The 27,702-nt window shown below is 41.9% G+C and overlaps 1 protein-coding gene across 5 annotated transcripts in view; it reads right to left on the bottom strand.

Moving 5' to 3' along the window:
• MEIS1 (Meis homeobox 1) overlaps positions 1-27,702 on the bottom strand; it is a 109,112-nt gene that overhangs the window by 53,916 nt on the left and 27,494 nt on the right. The window lies entirely within an intron of this gene.

Genomic DNA, 27,702 nt, shown 5'->3' with positions numbered 1-27,702 from the left:
TGCATGGAGTTTGTGTTGCAAACACTGAAAACAGTTTATAAACAAGCCCACAGAGCAAGTAAGTCTTTGCACTGACTGCATGTGGACTGAAAAACACATCCTGCCTTCCAAGGACACTGTATTTGTAGCAACATGGAGTTGTAATGTTATTAGGCAAGTGTTTTTTACACCCCCGGGCAAGAATGATGAAGAAAGTAATCTCAATTCAGCTGAATACAAACTATCTCCATTAGGGACAAAAATAAAATATATTTTAAAAAAGGGATGCAGACTGTCATAATTATGATTTGTTAAACAGCTTTCAGCACAAAAAAAAAAGAGCTATTATTAGTGCTATATTCTTAGCATGTTACTGACCGTGGCAAATTTGTAATTGTCCTTATGACTTGGCCTGTGTCTTTAATGAAACTGTAACCTTGGATAGTTACAGACAAACACAAGATTTTTATGAAGAAATTAGATATCCAATGAATTCTTTGAAAGCCCAGCATGTAAAAAAGGGCTTTTATACAGAGAAGCAATTCACCATATAAAATAATAATTCATAAAAGAAACATGAGCAAAGGAAACAACTCAACAGCATTTAAAATTCCACGGGCTAATCTACTTTCTGTCTGCGAGAGGCAAACAAGGAAAAGAAAAGTATTACGCATTCATTGATTAAAAATGAAAAGCTTCTAACCTAATGACACTGCCTTTCACCACCTCCCTGCCATCGTCCACCCACCCTCTCCCCCCACCCCATTTTTTAAAAAATATACTCATTTCAAACCCCCTTCAGATTAATTTAGCAGGCATTGCCTCATGCCTGACGGGAGGAGGACTCATTGATAATTTATGGAAATATCTACTATAATCCAAGGGAGATGACTTTTTTTCCAGCTTTGTGCATCAATAGATAATCAAGGCCTTCAAGCAGCCTTAGCTTCCCATTACCTCGGGCAAGAGAATTCCTGAAAGCATGCCTCCAGGGCACCTGAATTATATCCTCCATTAGGGGAGGAAAAGCTTTCTGCATTCCACCTATAACACTCCCCAGAACCTTTCCTGTTTATTTCTGCTGTATGAAAGCAGAAGCATTAGGAACAGGATTTTTTAAGTGAAGACTTATGTAGATACAATGGAGAAACCTTTCAAGCGCAAGCCAGATCACCTCCTTCAATCCTGGGCAGTGACCTATCCCAAATAAAAGGTTTCTGTTACATCATTAGCTCAAGCCAAAAACAGCCTTGGCTTAATGCACAGTTTGTTCTTCCTACTGTTTTTAGGCAAATACTGCTACTTTACTCCCATCTGGGAGGGAAATTACACTGCTGGGCTGTAATCTAAGACAAGATTTTCATTGGAAGCAAATGCTTTCAATCCAGTGTAAATACTGGTGTATGTTCAGAAAAGCCTAAAACAATAAACCCTGGCCTCGACCGACACAAGTTAGAGAAAGTGAAAAGCAGGGAGAGGATAAGAAAGCGCCCGGCTATCCTCGGAGCAAATGCTTCAGTAGACTTCTGTAAATTGTTTAACCTCTTCCACTTTTTTAAATGGAAAATTGATCCCGTAAAGACTGAAACCACAGAGAGAAGTCTAAATGGTCAATTGTGGATTTTAGTATTTCCATCTACTTTGCAACTCGATACACTCACCTCTGTGAGGTCCCCAGAGATTCCCCCTTCCCTTTCTTTTTTTCCCCCCTCTTTTCCTCCTTTTAAAGATCACTAAACTTGAAGCACCACTGACCAGCCACACGGTAGCAGCTACGAACTGCATTTGTAAAATGTCGGTGGCAACTCTGTTCCTGAAGTTGACTTCTCCTGCCGCCAAATGAAGGCGAACTGAAAAGGTGGAAATAATCATAGAAATGATGCTAGTCCATAAACAAGCTTACAGCCTCATTAGTATAGCGGGAGGCTCCACTGGGTGATTTATGCTTGTTTTGCTGATGCCATGAGGAAATGCCATAGGGCAACTTTAGCCAGCTGCTAATGGTTTCTGACAGCTTCTTAGCAACTAGTGCAAGCAACGCCGTGGCGTTTGCTAGTGACAGAAACCGAAAATGTCATATTATCTGCCCATGTGTCACGAAGTCCGTGTGGCAATTAACTAGTAGGCCAGTGACTGGGGGGCCACAGGCTCTTCAGAATGGCCCATGGCTATTTGGGGTCAAAGCGAGCGCACTGTTCGCCTTTATGCTGCACATATGCATGGGTGTGTGCATGATCCCCATCATGCTCCCTCTGCCCCGCTCGCCGATCAGTTTGGTCCATGCAGATCCTTTGTCCATGGAGAAACTCCATCTCTCTTTCTCTTTAGGCATGGCATGACATTATCAGAGGAATTGCAAGTAATCTGTCTTGATATGATGGTTGGAAATGGCACTTTAATTGGCAATACCTGATTCCCTGGTTTTGAGTGCTGGATCCGAAGGTGCTAGCTGTTTTTCTACTCACTCGCAAATTAGTCTAAAAGGATTTAGGATCACTGAAGCAGACTCGTTGCCTGTCAAATTGCTGGGAGCACAGCAACTCTGCACAGCAACTAGACGCTATTTAAAAAAAAAACAAACGCAGAGCCTGTAAGGAGCAGGAGGAGAGCCCGGACTCCGCACGCCCGTTCCCTGGCGAGCAGAACCAGGCGCTATATGTCAAACTGTCAAACCTTTCAGCGTAGCCGTTTGCCCTTTCAAATAATATTTAAGAATTGTTTTTACACAATTTTTTATAGGCCATGGTCTAGTGAAAGAGGCCAACCAGCAAAGAAAGGAATTTGTACTACAATTCGTCCGTGGACGATTTCTTGCCAGACCTGGGCCAGTCCCCATGGAGCGAGGCAGGTGACCTGTGGCAGCTCCCTGGCTGTTGGGGAGCTCCGATTTCAAACGCCCTCAACTCCAGCATCCCAGAGTCGCCTATTTAAGCACACCCAGGCATTTAGGCTGTGCTATCTTGTTCCTTTCAAGAAAGGATAAAGCAGCATTTATCGTATTCAGCCCTGCTGAATGGCTCAGACTGGCCATGCCAGCAGGGGCTCCTCTCACTGCGTCCCCCTCTCCGCTGTCATCGCCTCTTACAACTTCCCTTCCCCTCCCACTCCCCCAAAAAATCAGAGGCAGAAGCAGCAAAGGGCAAGTGATTTTACAGCAGCCCGTCGAGTGGGTAATGCTCTCTTTGTCCCGGGTGATATGTTATAAACCTTTGTTGACAAAATAGGTGCTTCTGGAGAGCAACTTGGCACAGGCACTCGTCTTCAGCAGCCATGGTCGTGGCAGGAGTTTACTGGTGATTCAAAGTCTCCCTCACTCCCACACCAAACCAAAATTAAATGTCATCACCCTGCGACGCTGGAAAGTCTGGCAGTGTGGCACAGCTGGGCAACTTTCAGCCACGCCAGCTCCCAAATCCACTCTCACACCTCAACCATCGAGGCTGCCCAGATATGACATAAATATTCCCAATCCCAAGTCGTGGAGTTTTGTGAGAGGTTGGGAATTCAGATGTCCTAAAAACTCCAGCCCTTTGCTTGACTACAAAATCCATGCTTCTGCATTGAGCTCTTTAGATAAACATCCTCAAATGATTTTAAGTGGCCAGAAAACTCAGTATCAAAGTTCCAAATACAGCTTTACTAAAAGTACCTTTACCAGACGTAACAGGTTACTTCTCACTCCACGTAGCCCTGTCCTACTATCAAGTCTGCATCTGGAGTACAAGTATTTTTTTATATCAAAGAAAACCAGACTATTCTAAAAAGGCTGGTTCCCACACTTCTGGCAGGAGATCTGAGAGAGCTTTTGGGGTCTACTGTTCAATTTTCTGGGAGGGGGTAAGAGGAGCGCACCAGCTTTGCGGAGGTACACCAAACAGTATGATTAACACTTCCAGCTTATACAGTCCAGTTCTAGATAGGCATCTAAATCCACTGCTTTAAGGAGTTCACAGGAGAAAATGTGAAAGATGTGCACCTAGAAGAAGCCCTAGGAAAGGCCTGGAGCAACTTTTAAGTGGACTGACTAAAAGCTCCTTATGTTCAACTTACTTGTATGTGTCCAAATGTCTCCTGTTAAAAACAGTTTCTACCTCCTAGAAGAACTTCACAGTTTGCATTTACTTTTGTATTTCATGAGCTAATATAACTTAAATATACACTGTGTTTGGACAAAAACTGTTGACTTCTGTACTAGATTTATAATGTGTTCAGTGCTGTTAACGGAAACACCTAACATGATGGCCCAAAGTTCATGGTCTTATCAGTAGTGTCTTTTTTTTTTAATTCTATCATAATTTTTTTACAAGCATTTAGATACAAGTTCCTCAAATTCCTGCTTCTGCTACCATGAGAAATCCTAAATTGACTAAGCCAAATATTTAACTGTTCACTGTCCATCCACAGCTCTGTTGGTTCCTTTCTCTTTTAACTACTCCAAGAACCAAAATATCTTTAGTAATCTTTCCAGGTAGCTGGAAAGGAAGATTCATTAGCTTTAAGCAACATAATATACTAGAGAATTTTTAAGTGGCAAAATTGTGTCATATGCCAATTTAGAGTAACTACTGTAATTTCCACAGCTTTACCTATGTTACCCCTTAGAGAAACAAAACTCCAGTTTGCTGGATACCCACATGTCCACCATAACGACTTGTTGTGGAACAAAGCCAGGCTTATGTGTGAAATTTCCCTGTAAGGTGCAAAATTATGAATTCTCAAAAAGCAGGTCCACAGATGCAACAAGCTTTTCTGTGAAGCAAGAGAGGGAATCTGCTACAATCTACTGTTCACAGGAAGTAGAACAAGGATCATCATTTCAGACCACCAGCTTTGAATGGTCTTGGGCAATCAAAGAATGTGGAAATTTCTTTATATGTATATATTTTTCAATTTGTTTCTGACACAACCAGCTCCAACTTGGCCTAGGAATGTGGTGAACAAAAGTCACACCCAAATGACTCTGACGTGAGTCAGTGCAGCTATTATTCGTGTCCACAAATACTGAAGGACAAGTTCACTACTCAGAAAATATCATTCCTCCTTAGAGCAAGGTGGTTAAGGAGGCAAGCTGAGCAGCACAGGGGCTCAGTGCTCAGGTATGCCAGGAGAGAGCTGGAAGGCACTGACAGAGTCTGTGGGTGTGTGCCCAGCTGCTAAACCAAGCTGTACCTATCCATTGAGGAGAAATAGAAGTTTTAACATTAAAAGGCCATTCAGTTTGGAAGATTTCCCCAAAACACATTATTTTAAAATTTAAATACATATGCATCTATTGCATATGTAACATTAACCCAATGTTAGTGGCTCTCAATCTGCCAAAGCCTAAGTAAGGCACACAAACTGAGAATGGGACTACCAGCAAAAAGCTACTTCAGAAAACATAAAATAACCATGCAGTTTCTTCATCGGGAAAAGCATTTTCTATTATTTTGGATCCATGGTTAGTCAGATGTGAGGAAGCACCCACTCCTGGAGCTCCTGAGGTCAATGGCAATCATCTCTGTACACTGAATGGCCTACAGAACACCCCAAAAATAATTTACAATGATGATGTAGCTCTGCTTGCAAATTTGAAAAGCGGTGTTGATGAGGGACCTTTTTTTTTCATATTCCTTAAGGAGAAAGCCTTCTCAAATATACTTAATAAAAAGTTAATGAGGAACAACAAGGTTGAAAATGAGCATTAGCAAGGAACAAATACCACGTGTCTGGGTGTGCACACATCTCTTAAGGAGATGTAGTACATGTTTCATCCAAGGATTCAGACCACGACATAAACAGTAGGAAGTTGTCAGTCACAGATAGTATCCATATTTACAAGATACTAAAGGACACAGTTGCAAAAATATCCTACACAAATATTCATAGCTAGCATAACCTGGACAAGTATAAATTACACCCTGGCATTTCAGAAACTTTCCAAGTTTTTTCTTGAATCATTATACTTTTGCTCTTCAGAGACAGCAGCACCTTTTTCTAGTAACCCAACCATCTTTTTTTGACTTCAATTCCCTTTAGGCAAGCAACTAGAAAATCAGCTGTCTATGCAAAGAGTAGAAACAGCATTGATGAATAGTGGGGGAAAACCACCAGATTTTAATCATTTTCTTTTCTTTGGAAGCTTTTTATAGCTGAAATGAAGGAAACCTCTTCTCTTCCACCAGGTAGCACTTCTTAATGAGGTTCAGAAAACTACACTATTAGGGGTATGTTGTGCGATATTCCTGGCGCTGTGCATCGCTGAATGAAATACTAAAAAGAAAGCAGTTCATTGTACGGGAAGCAAACAACTTTCTGCTGCCAGCAACAAAAGTTTACTTTGTGCAGTTGGAGGCAAATACCCTACAGAAAAGTATCTGGTTAAACAGAAAAACATCCTGCTTTAACTAAGAATGGTAAAAAGCTTAAAAAGTTGTTGGGGTTTTTTTCCCCTAACCTAAAAGCCACCATGATGACTCTACAATTTCTTGTATTTCAGTCATCCTCTCTTTTGTTCAAATACAGGTCTTTTTTATGAAACCCACTCTCTCCAACCTCATCAGGAGAGCCAGTCCCACCAGTTGCATTCTCCATGGAACGTCAACTACGTATGACTGAGACACAGGCAAGCCCACCACTGGATTCCATCAGACTTACTTCCTTGTAAAGCCGGAGCACAAGAAGCAGCAGGAGCACAGGACTGCTCTGCCATAGGGGAAATATGCCCAACTAATGCCCCAAATGGCCATGAGGTCAACTTCTGTAAATCTCTCTAGCTCCTTAACAACTGGCTCTATCTTTGTGTTTATCCATCTCCTAAGACACTTGACTCTTGGACTGAGCACAAGCAGCTCTAAGGGGCTCAAAGCAAAGATCAGAAGCATACTACGTATAAACTAAGGGACGCATTATCTGTAGAAACAATTTATTATGTGGAGCATTTAAGTAGGCTTCCTTCCCTAAACATGGCTAAATTGTCTTGGGCCCTGCCTACATGCCTGCTCCAGAGGAGAAGATGCTGTAGATTTCCATTTTACAATAGAAAATATGTGCCAGAACCTTAATACTGTCCAAATAATTCAAAATGAGGTTATTCTATTGAAAATAGTTTAAAAAAAAAAAAAAAAGAAAAAGTTGGGCAAGACAAACCAAAATACTTGGGATTGTTGAACCGAATGAAAGCATTTTACTTTGGGCCAATTCAAGACTAATCAGTGCTGGCCCAAGCTGCAGTTTGCACTGCAGGAACTATAGTTCAGATACTGTTTGCCCCAAACCCTCTTTTGCAGAGCTGGATCCCCTATGCCACCAGAGTTATCCAGCCATAATGAACAGGAGAGAGTTAGTCTAGCTGCAGCTCAGGCAAGTCAGGATTCATGACCTACCAAACCCACACGAGATATTTCCCACTGGAAGTTGCCATGTGGTTTGTGTCAAGTAAAAAAGTTCTTGTGGATACACAATGTATTTTCTTCTACTGCCATCCACTTCAAAGTAGCATCAAAGCCAAAAAATTTTCCCTGTGCCTAGTCCATCAGCTACATCATCTGACAATAAAAATCGAGACACGAATGAAAGAAAACTAACACTGAACTTCACTTTTCATGCCATGGCTGCATCACATACTCTATTTCCCCACATACAGTGACATATATCATCACTTTGCAACTGCAAAAGGCACATCTAAAAGCAATGAGAATAAAATGCCCCCATCTCATCTACCTCTTCTCTTTTGACAGTAACAACATCCTCACTGCCACTGTTAAAAACCACCCATCATGTCATACAGCCTTATAAAGATCCATCACAGCCACTGAACCTCCCTGACTGGGCAGCTTGTGAAAAAACATCTGGCTTTAAACTCATGACACAAATTCATTATTTCCTCTTACTTAAAGCAAGAGGAAGATAATTTTGATTTGCTACCGAGTATTAATCCAAAAACCTTTGTGAAGCAACCTGGTAATTCCCACTGCATGACCCCTACGGAAAGGAGCGCAGAGAAGAGGGTTGGCCATGGCCACCCAGAAGAACCACTTGACAAGCTGTCTTTGAGGTCCACCTGCCTGCTGGCCTAAACTACTGGGCAGAGAGGCTCAGAACGTGAGGGACTTGCTAATCTTGCAGTGCCTGGGCTTCATATGAACAAGGCAAGAGTTGGATCCAAAACAATTATACTCCTGTTTTCTAAGGAAGTATAAGAAACATTCGCAATCATAAACTGAATGGATGGCATTCGGACAACACCATGAATTTCCTCCCCTCATCCTGTCCTAGCACTGTCTGGGACACTCAGAAGCAGCCTGCTTTGCTCCCCAAAGACAAAACCTTATGTTACCATGCATGTAATCAACTCAGGAAAAACACCTGAAATATAAAATATGCATTCCTCTGTCAGACCTTTCAAGGGAAGGGCGTACACAGAATTAATGTTTTTCCCACTGCTCCTTGCTATCCAGCATCCTAACTCCACTGCCCTTGCTCCTCCAGCAAAAGGTGGTTGCTCTAGAGTATCTGTGACAAGAGTGGGAGGCTGCTCCTCAGGAAGGGGGTGAGGAGCCAAAAGGAATCAATTTCACAGAGCCAAGCTCACATAAAATTTTCTTCCACTCAACTGTTCCTCTCCCAGCACAAAAGGCAAATCTGCTCTGATGAGGTGGCACTTCAGAAAGGCATAACAGGAAAAAACAATCCTAAAGTCGGGCTTTAGAGTGAAGGCACGGTGACATTGGTTCTGATGGCCAGTAAACAGGCACACTGCTGCCACTCACACAGCTCCTGCTGCTCTCTGCTCTGCCCAGATTCTGTGGCTCTACAGGATGAGAGGGATCAAGCAATGACCACCATGCTTGATGGTCATTTACTCTTCTGCTGCTGCAAATACTTTCCCCCCAAATATTCCTTAGGTATGGGGAGGTGGGGTGGCACTGAGGGACAGGGTCAGGGTACAACCTCTGTGCATCCAGGTGGCTGGTGCAAACCCAGCCCCAACAGCAAAGCCTGAAAATTCAGAGGGCTCGGAGAGCCCTTCAGAGAAATAACAGTGATGGGGAGGTGGTCTTGACCCTGCTCCTTGTGGTTGGCCACTGGCCACCAGGCTCACATCCTGAGGTGCCCTGATGGTCCCTGCCTAGGGCCATGCAGGCAGCGACAGTCCTTTCAGGCCCTTTAGTCCTAGTACGTCGGCGCGTCCCCTGAGGCTCCAAATTAATGTATTCATGCTACTGCTATGTTTTTGGCTTCCTACGACTTTCTATCACAGCTTCTGGTGTTTTGATGTTTGATTTACAGTGCAGTTACAGTTTAAGGTGTGGGTTTTTTCCAAATTAAAACAAACAAAAAACAAAACCAAATGCAAATCATCCAGGAACAAACAGATGTCAGAGTCCAAAACACACAATGAAGGTGAAAGAAAAGTCAAATCAATGCTGGACACTTAAAAACTTCCCCTGAATATCAACTACAGGTGCATATTCACCTTATTTTTACCTCTTTCATCTTCCATCAATACATATTCCTAGCTATTACCTGCCTAGAATTACCTCAAATAGGCAAACTGATAGGAGGAAAGGGACAAATTTCGGTGCACTCCAGAATCTGATTATTATTTATGTCACTACATCTCATGGCATCAAAGTTCCAACTGCGAGAGGGATGAAGGATGGGAAGGAGTTAACTCAGCCATTTCCAGCTCATCTCTCTTTGACTCTGTAAGAGTGTTTAACCAAAATCCCACAGAAATCTCAAAGCAAAGCTGGGTCATAGCAAAAAGCCATCCATGTCTTAAGAAAAAAATAAATAAAATGTATACATCCTTCAAAAAGCAAGCCAAAATTATTTCTGGTTTCTTTTTCTACTCACAGCATTTGTCATTATCACTAAGAGCAACAGCAGTAGAAATGCGTAGAAAGCAAAAACTGACTTCTTTCAGTAATTTGATGTATTTTAAATGACATGAACGAGTAACCAAGGAAGCTAAATAAAACCTCAGGTTCTAGCAGGCTGGAACCACAGGCACCAGCTTCCCCATGGCAGGTATACACCACCAGGAAGAATAATCTCGCTTTTCTGATGAAACAACCGCATCCTATGAAACAACCGCATCCTCGTTGAAAGGGCTGAGGACTTTGCCTCACCCCTTCCACCCACCAGTGATGGAAGAGGACTCTCACCTGCCCAGCTCACCACCCCATGTGTCTCCTCCTGAGGCAGCCTTGCAGTGACTACGAAATCACCAGCTTCACCTTTGTAACTGCCAAATACCCTGTTCAGATGGTACTCTCAGCTGAGGCTAACAAGGAATATATTTCTGCTGTGTGTGTACCCCATCTTTTTCACTTCAACTTTCAGGATGTGTGATGTCCAGGGACACACCACACACACGCAGAAGCCAACGCTGCACCGGGTCAAACACCAGCAATGTCCCCATGTCCTTCCTGTCCATGCAGATATCAAGGAAGGTTTTATAGGCATTGGTTGCCTCATAAAGGAAAAGACAGACTTTTCTAAGCATCCTGTAAATGCCAGGAAAAGAGAAGAATGGAAAGGAAATGAAAGGAGCAACCTGGAAGGGAGAACGGAAAAGCAGGAGACCTTGGCTCCAGGGAGAGAGCTGACCACAGTTTTAGCCCTGCCTTCATCTATAGAAGATGTTTGCTTTTATAATCTCGGAAAAAATGTGGTGCGTGAGCTAAGTCAGCCCCTGGGCAGATTTAACTTGGGTGACCTGAACTTACTCTGCAGATCACCATAGGTCTCTCTGACCTTGGCAGTGACACAAGGACCATATTTTCTTGTGGATGAATTACTCTGGAATAATTCTGTCAATGTATTAGGCATAAATAGCCTTTTATTTAGGACTGTGAAAATACATTCTCTCTTTCTGCTTCTCACCTTTCCAAACAAAATCTATTTATTGGAATAAGGAAAACCCCACCCTTCATTAAGGTCTGGGTACACATCTCAAGGGCCAGACAGAGGCTTGGCTGCTTCATGCTCATGGCGATGTGTTTTCAGACATAGCCTTCAGCAAGATGCATTTTGGAGTTAACTGGTAAGATTTGTTGCTTTTGATTGGAGTGGTCAGCCTGCACATTTGTCGATGAATATACAAATGCTTTCAGATACGAAAGAGGTGGTAAATTTAGGTCAACAGTGGGACTGTTCAGTTTCAATCACCAAAACAGAAAACACGATCCTCAACATACATCTACAAGCTAGTGAAGAGCATCTCTGTGAAAACCTGCCAAGCTGCACTGAGATAAGCAAAAAATCCCCCAACACCCACATCTCAGCCTTGCAGAAAATTGACCAGTTTGGAAGGAACAGGTAAACAGTGTGTTCTTGGACAAGAGTCAGCACAGTTTGGATGATGCAGACCTTTCCGTTCAAGAGTTGCACTGCTTTTTGTGTCTGGTCACTTGAGGTCATACCACAGAGCTCTGAGGCTCTGCAGAAGCTCTGCATGCTTCCTCCCCATAACGGAGGTGGCTAAAGTGGTTATTAAAACCAGTTGTTATTCTGATGCCACCTGAGTCTTAATTGCTGAAAAAATGGGGACTACAACCACAGAAAGGGCTTTCTGGCACAGGCTAAGGAAGTATCAGTTTTTGAGGTCAGAAAAACATCCCTTAAAAATATGAATCAGAATGGTTCTTTCATACTGCAATTTGATAAAGGTAGGCAAAACATTCGCAGACTATTTTGATGAAGGTCAGGACAGCTTTGTAATATATATATATTAGAGATGTGTTTAGATGTGTGTAAAAAGGAAAGAAAATACTTGAAAACCTGTATTTAAATTATCCTGGAGCAGTCAAATAAATCCTAGTAAATACTGTTTTCCACTTCCACTCTGAATGAGTCTCTTCTAATAAACTCATTGCATGTTGAGCAAACACAATTTTCCAACTGTGTGTTAGCTGCTTTCTTACTCCATACACAGCTTTTGCTGTATGGCTGATGTCTTAGGACCAGCAGGCAAGTGTCTCAGCCTTAAGACTAGGTGATCAAGGCTTGTCAGACAGAAAAGCAAGTCTCTAGTCACGGATCTGCACTCTCTTCCATCACAGTTCTGGAACAATACTCACTGATGCCAAAACAGGTGATTCTCTTGAGACTGGAAAAGGCTTTCAGAAATACCTGCGAATCATCTGAGCAGTTGCCAACAATGTCAGCCTCTGAACCATTGCTAATCATGATGCTGGTTTCTATGCAAAGCAACTCTGAATTTTGTCATTTTAAATGCCTGACCAGCTGCACCTGCAATTTGTGGCTGAGGCAGATGAGGAGACAGATTTTCGTCTATAATCATGGGTTGAAATTCAAAGTTCAGCTGAAAAGCATTCTTGCCTGTACTTAATAGTTTCTATGGAAAATACTTTGACATAAGCACCGTATTTGCAATTAATATGACCTCAGCAGTGACCTGAACAAGGAAATATTGACCTGGAGAGGGCAATTGCCTGTAAGATCATGGGGAAGCTATCCTTTATGCTCACCCCTTACCAGCCCAGGAGACTTCCTGCATATTCAAAGTTGCACATGAACCTCACTGAAAAGCATGAAAGGAGAGGCTCAAGATGGCAGGTGCTGTACACATCCAAAGATTACATGAGCTGTAAAGAAGGGGGTCAAAGTCCCAGAGCAGTCAACAAACATGCTGGAAAGCCCAACTTTCTGAGGCACTGCAAGTATCTGTGCTGGTTATGACTCTTACAGAGCAAGCAGAACGGTTCACAAGAAAGCCTCTGCCAGGACAATCCTGGAAAACACCTTGTTCAGCTCCCTTCCCTGGGTTTACTCTGGAGAGCCATCCCCCAAGATCCCAGATAAGGCACGCTGACAAGGTGCTGAATGAAAGCCCACACTGCTGCTGCCAGTAACCCACCCTTCCTCCACGCCTGCAAACCTCCTTAGTCTTTTTACTCGCAGCCTCCCAAGGAAGCAAGCCCCAAATTTCACGTTTCTGGGGCACAGTGGGGACACTGCATAATTCAGAGATATTTTTCAGGACAGCATCCAAAGTGAACTTCAAAATGGAAATAAGAGTTCAATATTCTACATAAAAATTATTAACCCCTTACCTCTCTACCTCATGTGCTAGTCAGGATTGCTACAAATATGACTACAAAAATGAAGTAGAAAAATGAGCCATTTTGAATGCATGTTAGTACACTTAAATGTACCAATTTACATCTTGTTAGTTTGGAGTAGAAGTAGGTTAAACTACGATTTTATATTTAAAAGCAGAGAGAAGTTCTGACAGATGCAGTGCCAGCTGCCAAAGGACCCTGTACCCAAACAGCACAACAAAGCTAAATATGGCCATTCCTACCACCTCAGCTCAGCAACAGATTTTGCTTCAAGGCTTCCCTCAGGGAGCCTCTCATCACATGCAAGACCTCAATGATGTTTACTTGGAGGTTGAGCAAAGCACTGCTACACAGTTTCAGAAGCCCCATTCATCATGTTTTATATTCAAGTCCTCAGCTCCCAGAGTCACATGAGAACCTTCAACCAAAACCACCTATGCACTAATAAAGCAAGCAACCTCTTGACGTTAGGGAAAACTGGAATCCTGGCTTCTTGACAGCCAGGCATGGGAATACAGACACTAACCCCCCACAAATAATATTAAAAAAAAAAAAAAAAGTGTATAAATGTTTTTTTTTAATGAATGCCAAAATTTTTGAACACTTCAATTACCTATGCAAGTCTGCAAATGTAACAAGTGTCATGAGATGCTCAGGCCACTGTGCTCAGGAGCTGCAGAGGACACAGCCTCACCAACACATACAATGCTTGAGCCCACTCCTCCAATCTTCAGCACTACAAGACACTTTATTCTGCTTCTCCACACAGAGCAGACATTTCTTTCGTAAAGGAATGCCAAGTTTTAGCACAGATTCATCCCTCCTCACTCTAAGCATTTAAGTCAGACTGCCAAGCTAAGCATCTGAGCGAGGTGATAAGTCCTCCCTGAGTCCTTTCACAGGCAATGGAGAGAAAGAAACTCTCCAGAGGGAAATTCAGGATTGAGATGACTACAAGAATATGTGCACTATTAGCTTTGAATACTGCACAAAACAGTAAAAACTTACAAGCAGCAATGCTGTAGCAAGGAAACTATGGCTAATGAAGACTGAATATACCCATCTCTGTTTCTAAGCAAGATCTGGACTTCAGGGCTCCTTCTAAAATTACTTAGGATGGAAAGGCTGAATTTAGCTCCCATCCATCACCTTATCACAAGAATACAACCTCATGCTTCCTGCCACAGAGAATCTGGGAAAATGCAAAATTCTACCTCTTATCACCAAATCATAATTAATTTCTTCTTCCTATTTTGCCTTACTTGAGAGAGGAAAAAAAAGAAAGCCCTCCTTGATAGATAACTAAATTTATGTCTTACCAAACTGAATGCAAATGCAAGAAACAGGAAGTTTTTACTTGGAAACTGGAATTTCAAGCACTCCGTGGCAAACAATGAAGCAGAGAGATAAAGATGCAATGGCAATGGTGGGGGACAGACCTGCCAAGCTTCCTGCCCACACTGACTCAAGAGCATGTGTCCTACCATGATACAGACTGGCCACACCGCTTGCTTTTATTTTGGTAATTGGTATTTGTTCCTGTGAAAACCCCAATAAAAACAAGTCAGAAGACCAGACAATAGTAGACTCGCCATCTCTTACAGCCAGATCTTTTACTTAACACTTTAGCAAAAGATGTAATCAGCGGATCTCTGTCCATTTATACAATTCTCTCTGCAGTGATGAGGATTGTATTACACTCTCCAGTACCTGCCAGATCAGAGCATCCAGTCTTCCCCATCACTTCAAGAGATTGAACTGATACTTGAAAGCACATTTGCTATTATCTACTCCAGCCCTTTGGAAATGACATTACACAGATACGGGGGGCAGACAAATATTGCTGCTCTTTTATTATTCCTGATGTTCCCTCACTTGTAATATCTGAGAAGTTCCCAAGTCAATGGGATTACTTTATCTTCCTCCCTCTTCCTTTATCTTTTCCCTCACCCTACAGGTATCCATGTCCAAATGGGACACTTCGGCAGGGGGTTTGCTTGACCCAGGTCACTCAAAGGTCAAGCTTTTCACCACTTGCTAATGCAAAGCTTCCCCCCAGCCCCTGCAACCCTGGGGGTCTGGGCACCCCTCCCCACACACCCCTCTCCTGGCTACGGGTACATATGGAGAAGGCAAATGCTCCTCAGTGAACTTACAGAAGCAAATCCTCCCCATATGGAAACCGGAATATGTTTTGTGTTTTTAAATAAACAAAGCAAAGGGAAAAGCTCATGAAAAATCAGCTCAGCAGTGGCTTTATTCCTGTACCAAACTTGAAGGATGGGAGGCTTAACTAGTTAGGAGCAACTCAGACTATATTTTTGCCTACCAGAACAAAGTTCGATTTTTATTTAGATTGATTTTAAGATTTACATGCAAGAAATGGATACAATTGGATCAAATATATACTAAAACAAATTGTTGACTCCCATGAAAGCCAATAAACCCCAAACAAATTTCACAGATCTTATCTACCAGCATTTGAGATTTGTTTTATTTCATTATTTTGTATACATTTACGGAGCAGAAATTTGCTTAACTCTGTTCCACTTTTCTTTTATTGAAACAATAAGACTCTCTGCAGAATATTTTCAACTTGAATATTATCACCAGGATAGCATATGGTAAACTAGCAGCAGGCAGTTTATCTTCATCCTCTTTGTAAGCTAAAATTAGCACAATGCTTTTGCAACAGCATATGATGTATTCAGACCAGTACGATATACCTAACACAACTTCAGATCCATCCCTGGCTAACCTCCAATATCCAAGTAAATTGATTGCTAATTTTAACCGAGTATTAATGTGTTTAGTATCAAGTTGGCATTTATCAACTCAAGAGGCACTTTTAAGTTGAATACTGTCATTTCACATACACCAACTGCAACTGTAAATAAAATTTGTATATTGGTAACACAAAGAACTTCATCTGTATGAAGCAATTCTAATTTATATTAACACATTATGTATGGAAAGCCATGCTGTAAAATTGCATAATATGCATATTCTGCTTTTCAGTGATGCAATATAATTAATGGTGGTGAAGAGCTGACATACCCATGTCATGACTAACATGCTCCTCCGGCAGACTGCTAGCTGGTTACTTTATTAGGATTAAATTCAACCAAGTCACCAACATCCTTTGGATTAAATTAAACTAAGTCACTACTTACATTTCTTGGTGAGGTGGCTATGCCAGCCCTCTCTGCTCTTCAACCTGGTAAATTATGGCTACCTCAGCAGTTTTTTAGCTGGATTAAATATTTGGTGAGACACTAATGTCAGCACTGCTTCCTAATTTGTTTCTTGCAGCTGTAACACCAAGGAACTTAGCACAATGCTCCTTGTAAAGGAAATCTGAAAGGTTCTAAAAGGTTCTAGAAATGCCCTGTGCTTCACAAGGGTGGTTGTTTTACCACCTTTCTTGCCAGATTGACAGAATAAAAATGTGTAGCAGTGGGAAGTAGTCACATCCAAGCACATATATGAACAAACACACACACAAACAATAAATATTTATAGACTGACATTCAAAGATTTTGTGGCTCAGCCTGCTCACCGATAGAACATCCCTCTGCTTTCCCACAGCCTGTCACAGAACTACAATGCACAACCATACCAAGTCTGTCCAGTAGTTATACTGAATTAACATCTCCACTATTCTTGCTTTTACACAGCTGACCTCATGCAGAATTTGCATGGGCTTATTGTAGACAGATACCAAAAAAAGAAAATGGGCAGGATCCTGCACAAAAGCCTCTCCTGGGGCATTCTCATTGCCACAGGCAGGATGAGGGGACAGGAGAGGATAAACAGATGTTTTACTAAGTGGGGAAGGGAGGGGAAGTACAGCATGAACACAACGTTTCAACTCCACTTTGTTGTCTCTTTCCCCCTTGCTGCAATTTGCTTGCATCTTATCCCCTGCTCTTTAGCAAGAGGCTGCTACACTGACATTACAGTGCCCTGAAACTTTAACCCCATTTTAAATGACACTCTACTTCGAGCCGTTAGTGCTGACCTCATTCCCTCTTTTCCCTGCTTTAGGAAGGCAGTCAACACAGTGCATGTGCTATAATCCAGGGCCCCAAGGAGGAATTCCACTGTGGGGTTTCTCCCTCAGTGCTGTGCCAGGGAGGGAGAAAGGGAGGAGATTCTCTTGGCACAGCAATGAGACCAACAAAAGATTCTCCATCCTACAAGCCTTGCTTCCATGACCTTCACTTGCTGACCAGAGAAAGCTAAGATATGCCTTCTTCGAGGTCCATCGGGGCACTACAGACTCCAGAATATATTTAGCATGTATCCATGTGACATTGCTATTCAGAGCACTGGGGAAGATTTAAGAATAAGTTAGAGTATGTCTGCCACCATTAGGTCTTTTCCAACAACATAAGTGGTGTCTCCTAGTAGGTCTTCTCCTGTCCTTCTGCAAAAGATGTACTTAAAACTTGGAGACAATACACAGTAACAGGGTTGCAAGGGCCATCTCTCACCCATGGCACAAAATCAGCCCCAGGAAAAACAAGGACTAAGGGACCAGTAGTTGAAAAGGCTGTCCCCACTGTACCTTTATTTATTTATATGCTGTTTCTTCTTTCCCACACTTTCACATTACACTTCATCAAAGAGCAACTGCAAAAACCTGACTACAAAATCTGTGTGAGATTTTAAACACTCGAGGAAAAAAATAAAATATATAAACAAATAGAGTAATATTTATAATATATAAATAAGTTATATATATATATATATAAAACATATAAAGATAATCCATGGCTATTAGATGCCAGAGCTACTGCCTGGCGATGAGGAAGTTCCCAAGCCACAGAGGGAGGCAGGGTGGCAGTGCCTATCCTGATGTGACACTGCTCCCACTGCTCATCACGGGCCCAGCCACACTCTCCCATGTCTTTTGCTACCTTCCAGGCCTGAGCAGCAAAAGTTCAAGGATGTGAAACCAAAGGCTACATGGAGGAGGTATCAGGGCTAAAGAGCCAAAGCAGAAAAGTGGAAGATTTTACCAACAGCACCCTCGTTCAAAGACCTGCCAGAGCAGCGTCAGGCATTTGCTTAGTCACAGCCCTACGATCCCACCCCAGCTTGGGTAGAAGGGACATCAGGCATCTCCCTCTGGTATTTCTCATGTCACCAACTAGTGGGTCACCAGGCCAGTGAGAAGTGGTCCCTGTTGAATTATAGGATGACAGGTGGCTCTGACATCACCACTGCTGCAAGCTGCAGAGGCTGCTCTGATTGCCCAGAGAAAGTCCCCATCTCATTCATGAATTTAAAATTGGAAGAAAGAAAAAAAAGAATAGTAATAATAAAAGCCCATGTGCATAAATGTGCTTAGAAAAAATTATGTCAGCATCTTACATTGCTGATCCTATTAATTAATCCCTTGAAGAATGGCCCCTCGCCCACAAACATATAATGTAGTGCCAGCTTAATCTTACCTAAAAAAATTTACAATGCAATAAGATTACTAGTCTGACTCTGCTAACTGTTACAGCACTGCTTAATCCTGCATTTCAGTGCTTTAACAAGCTCCTACAATACTGTACAGAGTTTATCAGAGCAGCTGCTGAGACAAGAAGGACTTATGTTTTAAATAATATAATTCCACTGTCTTTTGTACTTTTTACGTATAATGTTTATACATTGACTTTCATCCTGAATGATCTCAAAGCCTATTGCCTTCTCCTGTTTCCATTGAAGTCTTCCTTTCAGGTTTCATATCAGAGTAGGATTAGAAACAGCTGTATATAAATATATATGGGGGGGGGGGGGTCATAGCAGGAAAATTTGTTGGGACCAGAGCTCATCCATCCCTCCCATTCCCCAAAAGCAGCTGGGAGGGGCACCACCAAATCAGCCCCCTCCAACCAAAAACTTGCAAAGGACCCCATGTGGGACCTTGCCTAAAGAACTTGTAAGGGTGCAAACTTGACCTATGAAAGTATTATCTCTCCATCCCTGCAATAACTTTTCCTTCATCCCCAAGCTGTCCTCTCACCAGCACAGCCCCACTACAACATTATCCACCCACAGCCACACATTTTCCAGTCTTTGCCAGTTATAGACATATTAAGCTTCCCCTGGAATAGGAGAAGAAAGCTCTGCTCCCTCCCTGTAATTATCAAATCAGCGCAAAAATAAGGAAGAATTGAGAATCCTCATTATAGCACATCATAAAACACGGCGAGGTCTCGTGCTTTCTGTCTGTTATTGGCACAGTCTGCCAACAAAACTTTACAAAGAGCACAGGAATTCATGTTTGCAGAGATATTAAAGTCATAAAAGGGGAAATTTGTATTTTATTTTCCCACAGTCTAAATGAAGGTGAACCAAGCAAATTTGGCAAAGAGTGCTAGTCAGATGCCATTTCCCACAGCAGTGTGGTATTTTCCTCTGGGAATAAAACATTTTCCTTCAACTACTGTTTATAACTCTTATCAGTTCAACAGCAATAGAGCCATCAAGTCCAATATCTTGTGGAAAAAAGTCAAGGTCAACAAGTACTTGCATTTTCGTTTATCTTTAGCTGCAATTGCTACTGACATTCAATTGGGTAATAAACATGAGGACTGTCAAATGCTCTCAGCAAACAGGTGATCCAAAAGCTATCAGAGAGAAAGAGGCTACTGCCAGGTAATCAAACAATTCTGTTGCAACAATTATGATTTGAGTGCATTCATTTACAGAAGCAATCACCTGTCAAATTTGAATGAATAGCATCAAACCATTCCCACCATCGGGGTAATAAGTGCAAGAAAATACAAGCTATGTCTACTTTCTTCCCAACAAAAGCATGCCAGCATTAGCAAGAGCCTTAAAAAAAAAGGATAAACAAAAATATCCAGCATCTTATTTCCTGAACTGAATCATAAAAAATTATTTTAACATAAAAACTAGAGGACGTCTGTCCAAGAAACTGGATCTTGTGGTGGTGTCTCATGAACAATAACGGGTGTTTAGGAAAACACTACGGAAAGTGGGGGCACACAGAGGCAGCTGTGCCACCGCTCTGACAATCAGCACTTGGGCAGCTTCCTGAGCCAGCGGTTGCATCTGGACCAGGGTTTTTAATAGCTACAAAAGAACATATTTTTCCATGAACTGGTCTAATCTCTTTCTGTCCCCTGCTGACCTCCTCAGAATGCTGTTCTGTAGCAATGAATTTAACCCAACACATAAAACATTTTTATTTGTTTTAAACCTAAACACTCTGGAACAGCTCCTGTGCCATGAACATCCAACCCCTAGTTCCTGCACTATGGGACAAGCACCACTTTCTCCATACACAACTAATTTTAAAGACTTCTCCTCCAGCCTTAGTCATCTTTCCCTCCCAGCCTTTCATGTGAGAGATAGGAAAATGGTCTGTGCCAAGCACCCTGATGGCACACCCTGTTGCATCACTCATCCAGAAACACAGCATGTTTATGAGTTTATACTCCTTGTGATAAAATGTCTCTCAAAACAAACATCTCAAGATCACAACTTTTTTTAACCTCCGATTTAAAGAGGTCAATGACACACACCTTAAAATCTCACTCTGCCTACGTCAGATTGCAAAAGACTCAGCTGAAGACCTGGAGAGGCAAATAGGATAGAACCCTTAAGATAGGAATACTAAGATGGCCTTCAATATGGGCCATATGGGAAGCTCATTAGCTCCAATGAGCCACCACAACTTAAGTGAAAACACCCAGGATGTGTAGGAAAAAAACCACCGTATCTGAATAAAGCAACCAAAAAAAAAAAAAAATCATATCAGCCATCTTGAAAACACCCAACTCCGATACTGTTGAAAGGGGCACCTTGGACACTAAAAACTTCAAACCTACTTCTACAACTTCTTACAAAACCAAATCTCCCTCTGCCCCATCCAAGCAAGAAAGCAAGATGTCCTTCAGTGCTACACCAGAGTTTTTAGCTAACAGCCCAAGATGTGATTCAGCAATACGATGACTTTCCACCACTGTTCCCTGTTTGGTATATTCAAGATCCTGCCCTCATTAAGACACCTGGTTCTGTGCAGACACACTTTGGGGGCTGCAAAAGCCAATGGATGCTTAGTTCAGGGTCAGGGCCATGTTCTTATATACACATCTATGTATACATGGGCTTGTGCACAGCCACACAGATGTTTAATGGGTAGACATTTCTGAGTTTAGAAAAACTTGCCAAGAAAACAGAAAAAAAAAAAAATGGACTTCAGCACGTGGATTTTGCTGCTTGATTACAGATGGGCCAAGAAGTCAGGAATATTTGTATTTCCATAGCCACTTTAAAGGTAAACAGTTTCCAAAGTCTTTTGCCCTCCTTCTGCTCTGCCAATGACGGCAGTAGGCTCAGCCTGAAGGAAGTGCCTCCTGACATGGTCGTCTCTCTGCTCACCTCCCAGCTGGAAGCTTTTCCTGAGCAAAGGCTGGAAGTCGCATTAAACCGTGCTGAAATGGTTGTGCTGGTTTTGAACTGCTTATTATCTCTGGGGGCTGACCTGAAAAACAAGTTGCTGCTTACAGAAATTCAGGTTTCCCCTGAAAGGCAAATGGAAGGAAGGAAGGTTTTTTACAAGGAAGAGAGTTCATTTACGATGATGTTACCCACAATTTAGGGAAAACTAGCAACATTTATAAGTATTTAAGTTAGCTTTGCCAGAGCAAAAAGAAAAATGCCTGTTAATAACAGACATTTAAGCTAATGTGAATGATTGAAATAAATCCTGACACTGGGAAAAGATTAATGCTCAAATCATGACAGACACCTGCTTCCAAGCAAGAACTTGCTCCCATGCACCATTCTGGAAGCACAACTCTGCTTAGTTGAGGCACGCAGACTTAACACTGCCGAAATCTAAGTTTAACAGCTGAATCAGGCTGATGAGACCAAAAAAAAACCAACCAACTAAACAAAAAAACCCCAAAACAAAACAACCCCGCCCCCCTCCAAAAAAAAAACCCACAAAAAAACAAAAACAGAACAAAAACCTAAACTAGAAGGAGGAAAAAACCAGTTTCACACCCCCCGGCTTTAGAACAGAATGATAAATTGACATCATGTTATGAGCATAATCCTCAACCACTCAATCACTGTTAAAAAATAAAACATGATTCTGGGGAGATAAAAATAATTAATGCTGGTGCTGCTGAAGAATACGCACCTACACGAAGAGTTTCAGATAAATATGGGTCTGGCTTAAATCTCGTATCTCACGTCAAAGGAAGAGGGCACAGGTGCTCAGCTGATTTAAAGCAAACGGAGCGCTGCCTGCATGATGGAAAAGCAGGAAAAGAAAAGGGGATGGCGGTGCCTCAGCAAAACTGATACTGCTCAGTTTCCAAACAAGCCTATTACGCTTAATTCGGGATTCACAATACATAAAGCGCCAGAAAAAACACAGGGAGCAGCCCCTGTTGACTAATGCCCTGTCTTTTCTAATCGAGGGTCACATCCAGTCTAACCGATCGCATGATAATGGCATCAGAAAAGGTCAATCAAAGACAAGCCGAAGCTTCCACTGCCTGGCTGACCTTCGGAGCTTGTGACAAATTGCTATCAGTCAATGTCAACTAATGACAGCGGCTCTTTGGCTAATCAATTGTTCTAAAAATGATCAAGAAAACTACTCGTAGGACAGCTCATTTTCACATCAATGCCTGTGAAGTATGAAAAGCTCATTTTTTTTTGAGTTTTTAATAAGCTCATAAGTAAAGCAGTTACTTGGTAACAGGGGTCACCTTAGTGAAAAGACAGAACCTTTGTCTGCCTTTTACATATTCTTTTATTACCATATTATAGTAAAAATATGCCATGCCATTACTATGCCAGAGGGCTACATAATAAAGTAGGTAATACTTCATACTTTTTTTTTTTTTTTGAGATAAATACTTCTGTGGTTTAGGGGGCCTCTGTTTGGATGTAAATAATTGTCAATATAGTCTCCGTGTATTTAAATGTAAAGCAATCACCACTGGCACACAGGTGACATGCCCACTCATTACTCACCCAAATTTCACGTGACAGAGCCGGTAGCGAAAACCACGCTGCAAAATCCAGTGGTGCTGCCGGGAAGTGAAGGTCTAACAGCAGCTATTTTGTTCTTAAACCCACCCACCCCATGCAAGCACAACTTATTCCAACTATTTCCGACAGAATCCACATTTGGTAGGAAAACCGCATGCTCCGAAACCCTCTAAGCCCTGCGAAAGCAAACAGACATTTCCGCCCTGGAAGGATTCTGCATGTAAAAGCCAACGTGGAAATGCACACAAGCTTGAGCAGTGGGAGATCTAGCATGGTTCTCCTTGTATAGCAAAGGAGCGACTGCAGATTTGTCCATCTCTTCCTCCTACCAGCCTCTCCCAGCATCATTTTCAGCTACTTCCCAAAGCTTCACAGCCAGGCCACGCTCAAATCTGCATTCATGCATTAAATATTACCAAAACAACAAATCCGCACTGGTCTAAGGCTTGAGAAATGCAAGCACAATTATGCTTTGCTTTTTCATAAGAAGAACGTCCAGCAAAGGACGTTGCAGGGCATGACATCACAAGAAGCCATTTGAGAAGACGCTGTGTTGAGAAGGAAAGAAGAGCCATCGTTCAAGCACGGCACTGCTTTTCACTTGGGTTTACCTCCTTACTTGGGTGACTCCCACCCATGACACCTGTACTGCCAGAAAGGATTTACCCCGAGGAAAACACCCCTCGCCAAACCAATCGCCCCCAAAGCAATTCCCCACATCACCACAGGGAAGGAGGGGGGTGGGGGGGTGGGGGGGGCCTGGTGGTGAAGCGCTAAACAAGAAACATTAAAACTTTTGTTTTCATCAGAGAAACTGCCAAGTGACAGCAGTTTCAGGTTACACCCTAAACCTGCCTTGCTATGGTAGTTTTTCAAATTAAAATATCTTCTGTGGCCTTAACCACTCTCAAGCCGTCCATAGGCAAGAAAGAAAGGAGGCAGGGCGACACTTAAGCTCAGCCATAATTGGAAGTATGTGAAAAATGAAGTGTCAGTTCGGTCAATAAAGGGCAAAGGTGAAGGGGAACTGCAGCCCAAACTTGGTGCGAAATGTGCTCATTAAGACACCCAATCCTAGGGCTCCTGCCCACCTATCCCATTAGTCATCGGCCATCTGACCGCTTCTAATGCCTCCCCGCTCTTATTACTTTTCTTCTCCCATGTTAAAAAAAAAAAAAAAAAAAAGAAAAAAAAAAAGGCGAGCTGGTATATAAATCCTTGCTCAGTCATCTGGAACATAATGTGGCCCTTCTCTCCCCCTCTTCCCGGCTCTGCTGCCTGCCTTTGCAGCCTCCAAACAATCGCCTGGAGATTCCCAGCAATAATAAACCCGATTGCCTTTTTGCCTATAGGTTGCTCAAACTCCTACAAAACCTTGAAAAAATATAAACCATTGCAGCCATTGATACATTTTCACACAGAACTATCGCTGCCTTCTACTCCTGGCTTGAAGGAGCAACAATTATTTGGAGGTTAAAAAAATGTTTCGAATGCAGGCTGAGGCTTGGGGAAAAAAAAAAAGAGAGAGAAAGAAACAATATGCACAAATAAGGTGACACTGATGGATTATTTTTCTTTTTCTTTTGAGCTATATAGGAGAGCTAAACATGGGAAATAAAGAACTCCACTCTGGATTAAAGTGACTGTACCAGGGCTTTGTTCAGCATCTTCCTGGCCTCACTATTTGAAAAACAAACAAAATAGAGCTCTCAGTATCCCAAACAAGAATCTTTTGAAGTTACAAGACACAGTAAGATAAAATAGTGCTGCCATGAGCTCAGCATCACCTCCCTGTACATAAGAATTTGCTTATCTTCTTTTAAATAGAATTTAGTAAATTATTTCTCCACTTCGTAAATTTGGAGACAGACCTCCAAAGGCCTTTCCCGTTAAGATCAGAGCAACGGGAAAACTTTTTCATAATATTATTCTGCATTCCTGTACTACAACTATCCCCTATGATGACACAATGCCAGGCCTTTACAAGAGGTTGTGTCAACGTACTATGCAATAACATATCCTGCTGTTCAGTGGCACGAGACCTCAGAACAGCTCCCTAGCAGTTAAATATGGATTTCTGCAATAGATCGAAGCAGCTGGGAGTTATTACTATTTACTAAGTAAATAAATTTACACGTTAAAAAAGACTTTAAAATGTTTACAGGAAAGACCGTCTCTCCTGATTTCAAAGGCAATCATTCTATGGGTGTTGTACACTGGGACATAAATAGGTTAAAAATACACTTTGCAGGATTTGTAGCGATGAATAAGGTAAAGAAGAAAAATCTCCAAAAAATCCAAAAATAGACCTTAACATAGTCTGGGTTAAGGACTAAGGAGAAAAGTCTTGCTAAAGGCTTAAGATCTCCAGTCTGTGCGCCTCTCTGAAAATGCAAAGCTTACATTTACATCCTTGTGATACTTGCAGCCAGGCTGTAAACCTGGCCCAGAAGGGGCTTTTACCTACCCCAACAAGGGAAGTAGGTTGTGAGAACAACCAAAGACCAGACAGTTTTAGAGGGGTTTTATTTCTGGCGATCAGATTTGCTTTTTTTTTTTTTTTTTTTAAATGGCAAACGTGATCTTGACAGATGGAACCAAAAGGAACTTTTACAAACTCCTAAAAATAGGGAAGCCCATAATATACTGAATATATGTCACGCAACACATGCATCTCGAGTTAACTCCTATGCTTGCAAGCACGAGCGTGTGGGTCCCCAGCCTTTTGCTGCCACCCCTCCGCAGCACCTGGCTGCTATGGCAGTGCCATGCTGGCTCCTTCTGCTGCCAAGAAAAGCATCCAGGAGTGGTGAACATAGGGGTTTAACCACAGTGTTGCACTCCCAACATCAGGCCACAGAACAAAAGCCACCAAATCACAGCATTTGGAAATTAAACGCAGTTGAGGAGAGGCAGTATATTTGCTATCTTTTTGTTCTCTTCCGCTTCGGTCCTTCAGAGTCATATTTTTTGACTTCTTCCCCACAGGGAAATGCTAAAATCACATTTTGGGTTTTTTTTACAGAAGGTGTACATGCAGGCATGAGTGTGCTTAAAAAAAATGAGCTTCCCCGATAATCTCAACCTTCAGAGCATTTCATGTAAACAAGACATGAAGCAAGGCTCAGCAAGACCACCACTACCCTTATGACATTCCTGTTCCTCAAAACCACCACCATTTCCATAGGTGGCAAGTGGCCTGAAGGCAAGTCTTGGTAACAAAGATCCCCAGGACAGGATCTCTTTTCCAAAATTCCTTTCCCAAACTTGACCTGAGAGCTCCAGTTACCAAATTCCCACTTTTGTTACTCTTCTCCAAAGTTTTAATGCAATGAGCCTTCTTCACAAAACACTATCAAGCACTGGCAGTAATTCCAGCCTTAATAAACCACTGGGATTTGGATAACAGTTTCAGAACTGACTAAAGCATCACTGACAAGTCCTTCTGTGGATATTTAATAGGAATCAGGCTAGAAACTCACTTTAGAAAACCCTTCCTGACTGGGGCTGCAGCATGCACCTTGCTAGGAATGGACCAGGATGGCAATAAGATATCAGATGTGACAAGCACTCCAGACTACTGAAATGCCACATTTAGGAGAAAATGAAGTCTGAAAATCTTTAAAAGTACACCAGGAACTAAGCCCAATTTCCAACACGGTGTAGGAGCATTCTGGCAAGCCTCCCCACAGATGTTTTGTCCACGCACATATCCACATAAACACACGCACATCCGTCTAATAAAAGAACAGCCCTAACCAAATACAAAAACCCTCTCAAAACACCACATTTTAGTACAAAGCTTATTCTTGAAGCAGCTTTTTCAGCCTTAAAAAAAGCTCCATGGATTTAAAGTTTGCTCCGAAAGCAAGGGACTCTAATGAACAAGTTGACACCACTTCAACTATAGCATTGTGAACAGCACCACTAGAATATATATGTATACATACTTGAAAGAAAAAAGGCCCCCTGAATTTATGTTGCATATCATTTTCCAGTAAAAGTCAGAGGTCAGAAGGTTACCAGTTTCTGCCTCAGCTCTGCAACAGTTTACTATTCCAGGCCCCATTTTTACTAGGCTACACTTGCGATGAAGTCAGCAACTTTTCTTTAAACAATAACGAGTCTCAAATACTTAAAATTCTATAAAGAGATGTTATTCACCATGTACGTTAAGTCCATGCATATAAAAAATTAAAATATACTGGTTTCGTTTAAAAACTAATCTTGTTAAATGCAGACTTTGCAATGCTAATCAGTACTGTTCAACCTTTTTTTGGAAACACAATTCCTTTGTTGTCTAACAGCACTTGAATGAAACATGATCATAAAACCCGATTTAAAAGTATATACCTATTGTAAGTTCAGAGTCAACTTCAATAAAGCACTCTCTTTTATATTCAGATTAAGGATCCTTTTTAAATTTTAATTGCATTAAATTAACACTAAATCCACTGTAGTTGGTCTCTTCAGAAAAAATATGCTTTCAGCTTCTCAGAAAAAAAATCCAGAGATTCAGTTTTTTAGACTTCAGAGTTTCTGAGACAGCACTGATTATCTGTAGAATGTCCCACTTCCATTGCACCAAGCTCATTTCATACTCGCCCTGCTAAAT

Source organism: Corvus kubaryi, unplaced genomic scaffold (genome assembly GCF_017639235.1).
Source record: "Corvus kubaryi isolate FWS band 111438036 unplaced genomic scaffold, C.kubaryi_AGA036_p1.0 37386, whole genome shotgun sequence".
Lineage (NCBI taxonomy): Eukaryota > Metazoa > Chordata > Aves > Passeriformes > Corvidae > Corvus > Corvus kubaryi.
This window is presented reverse-complemented; position numbering and strand designations above follow the sequence as displayed.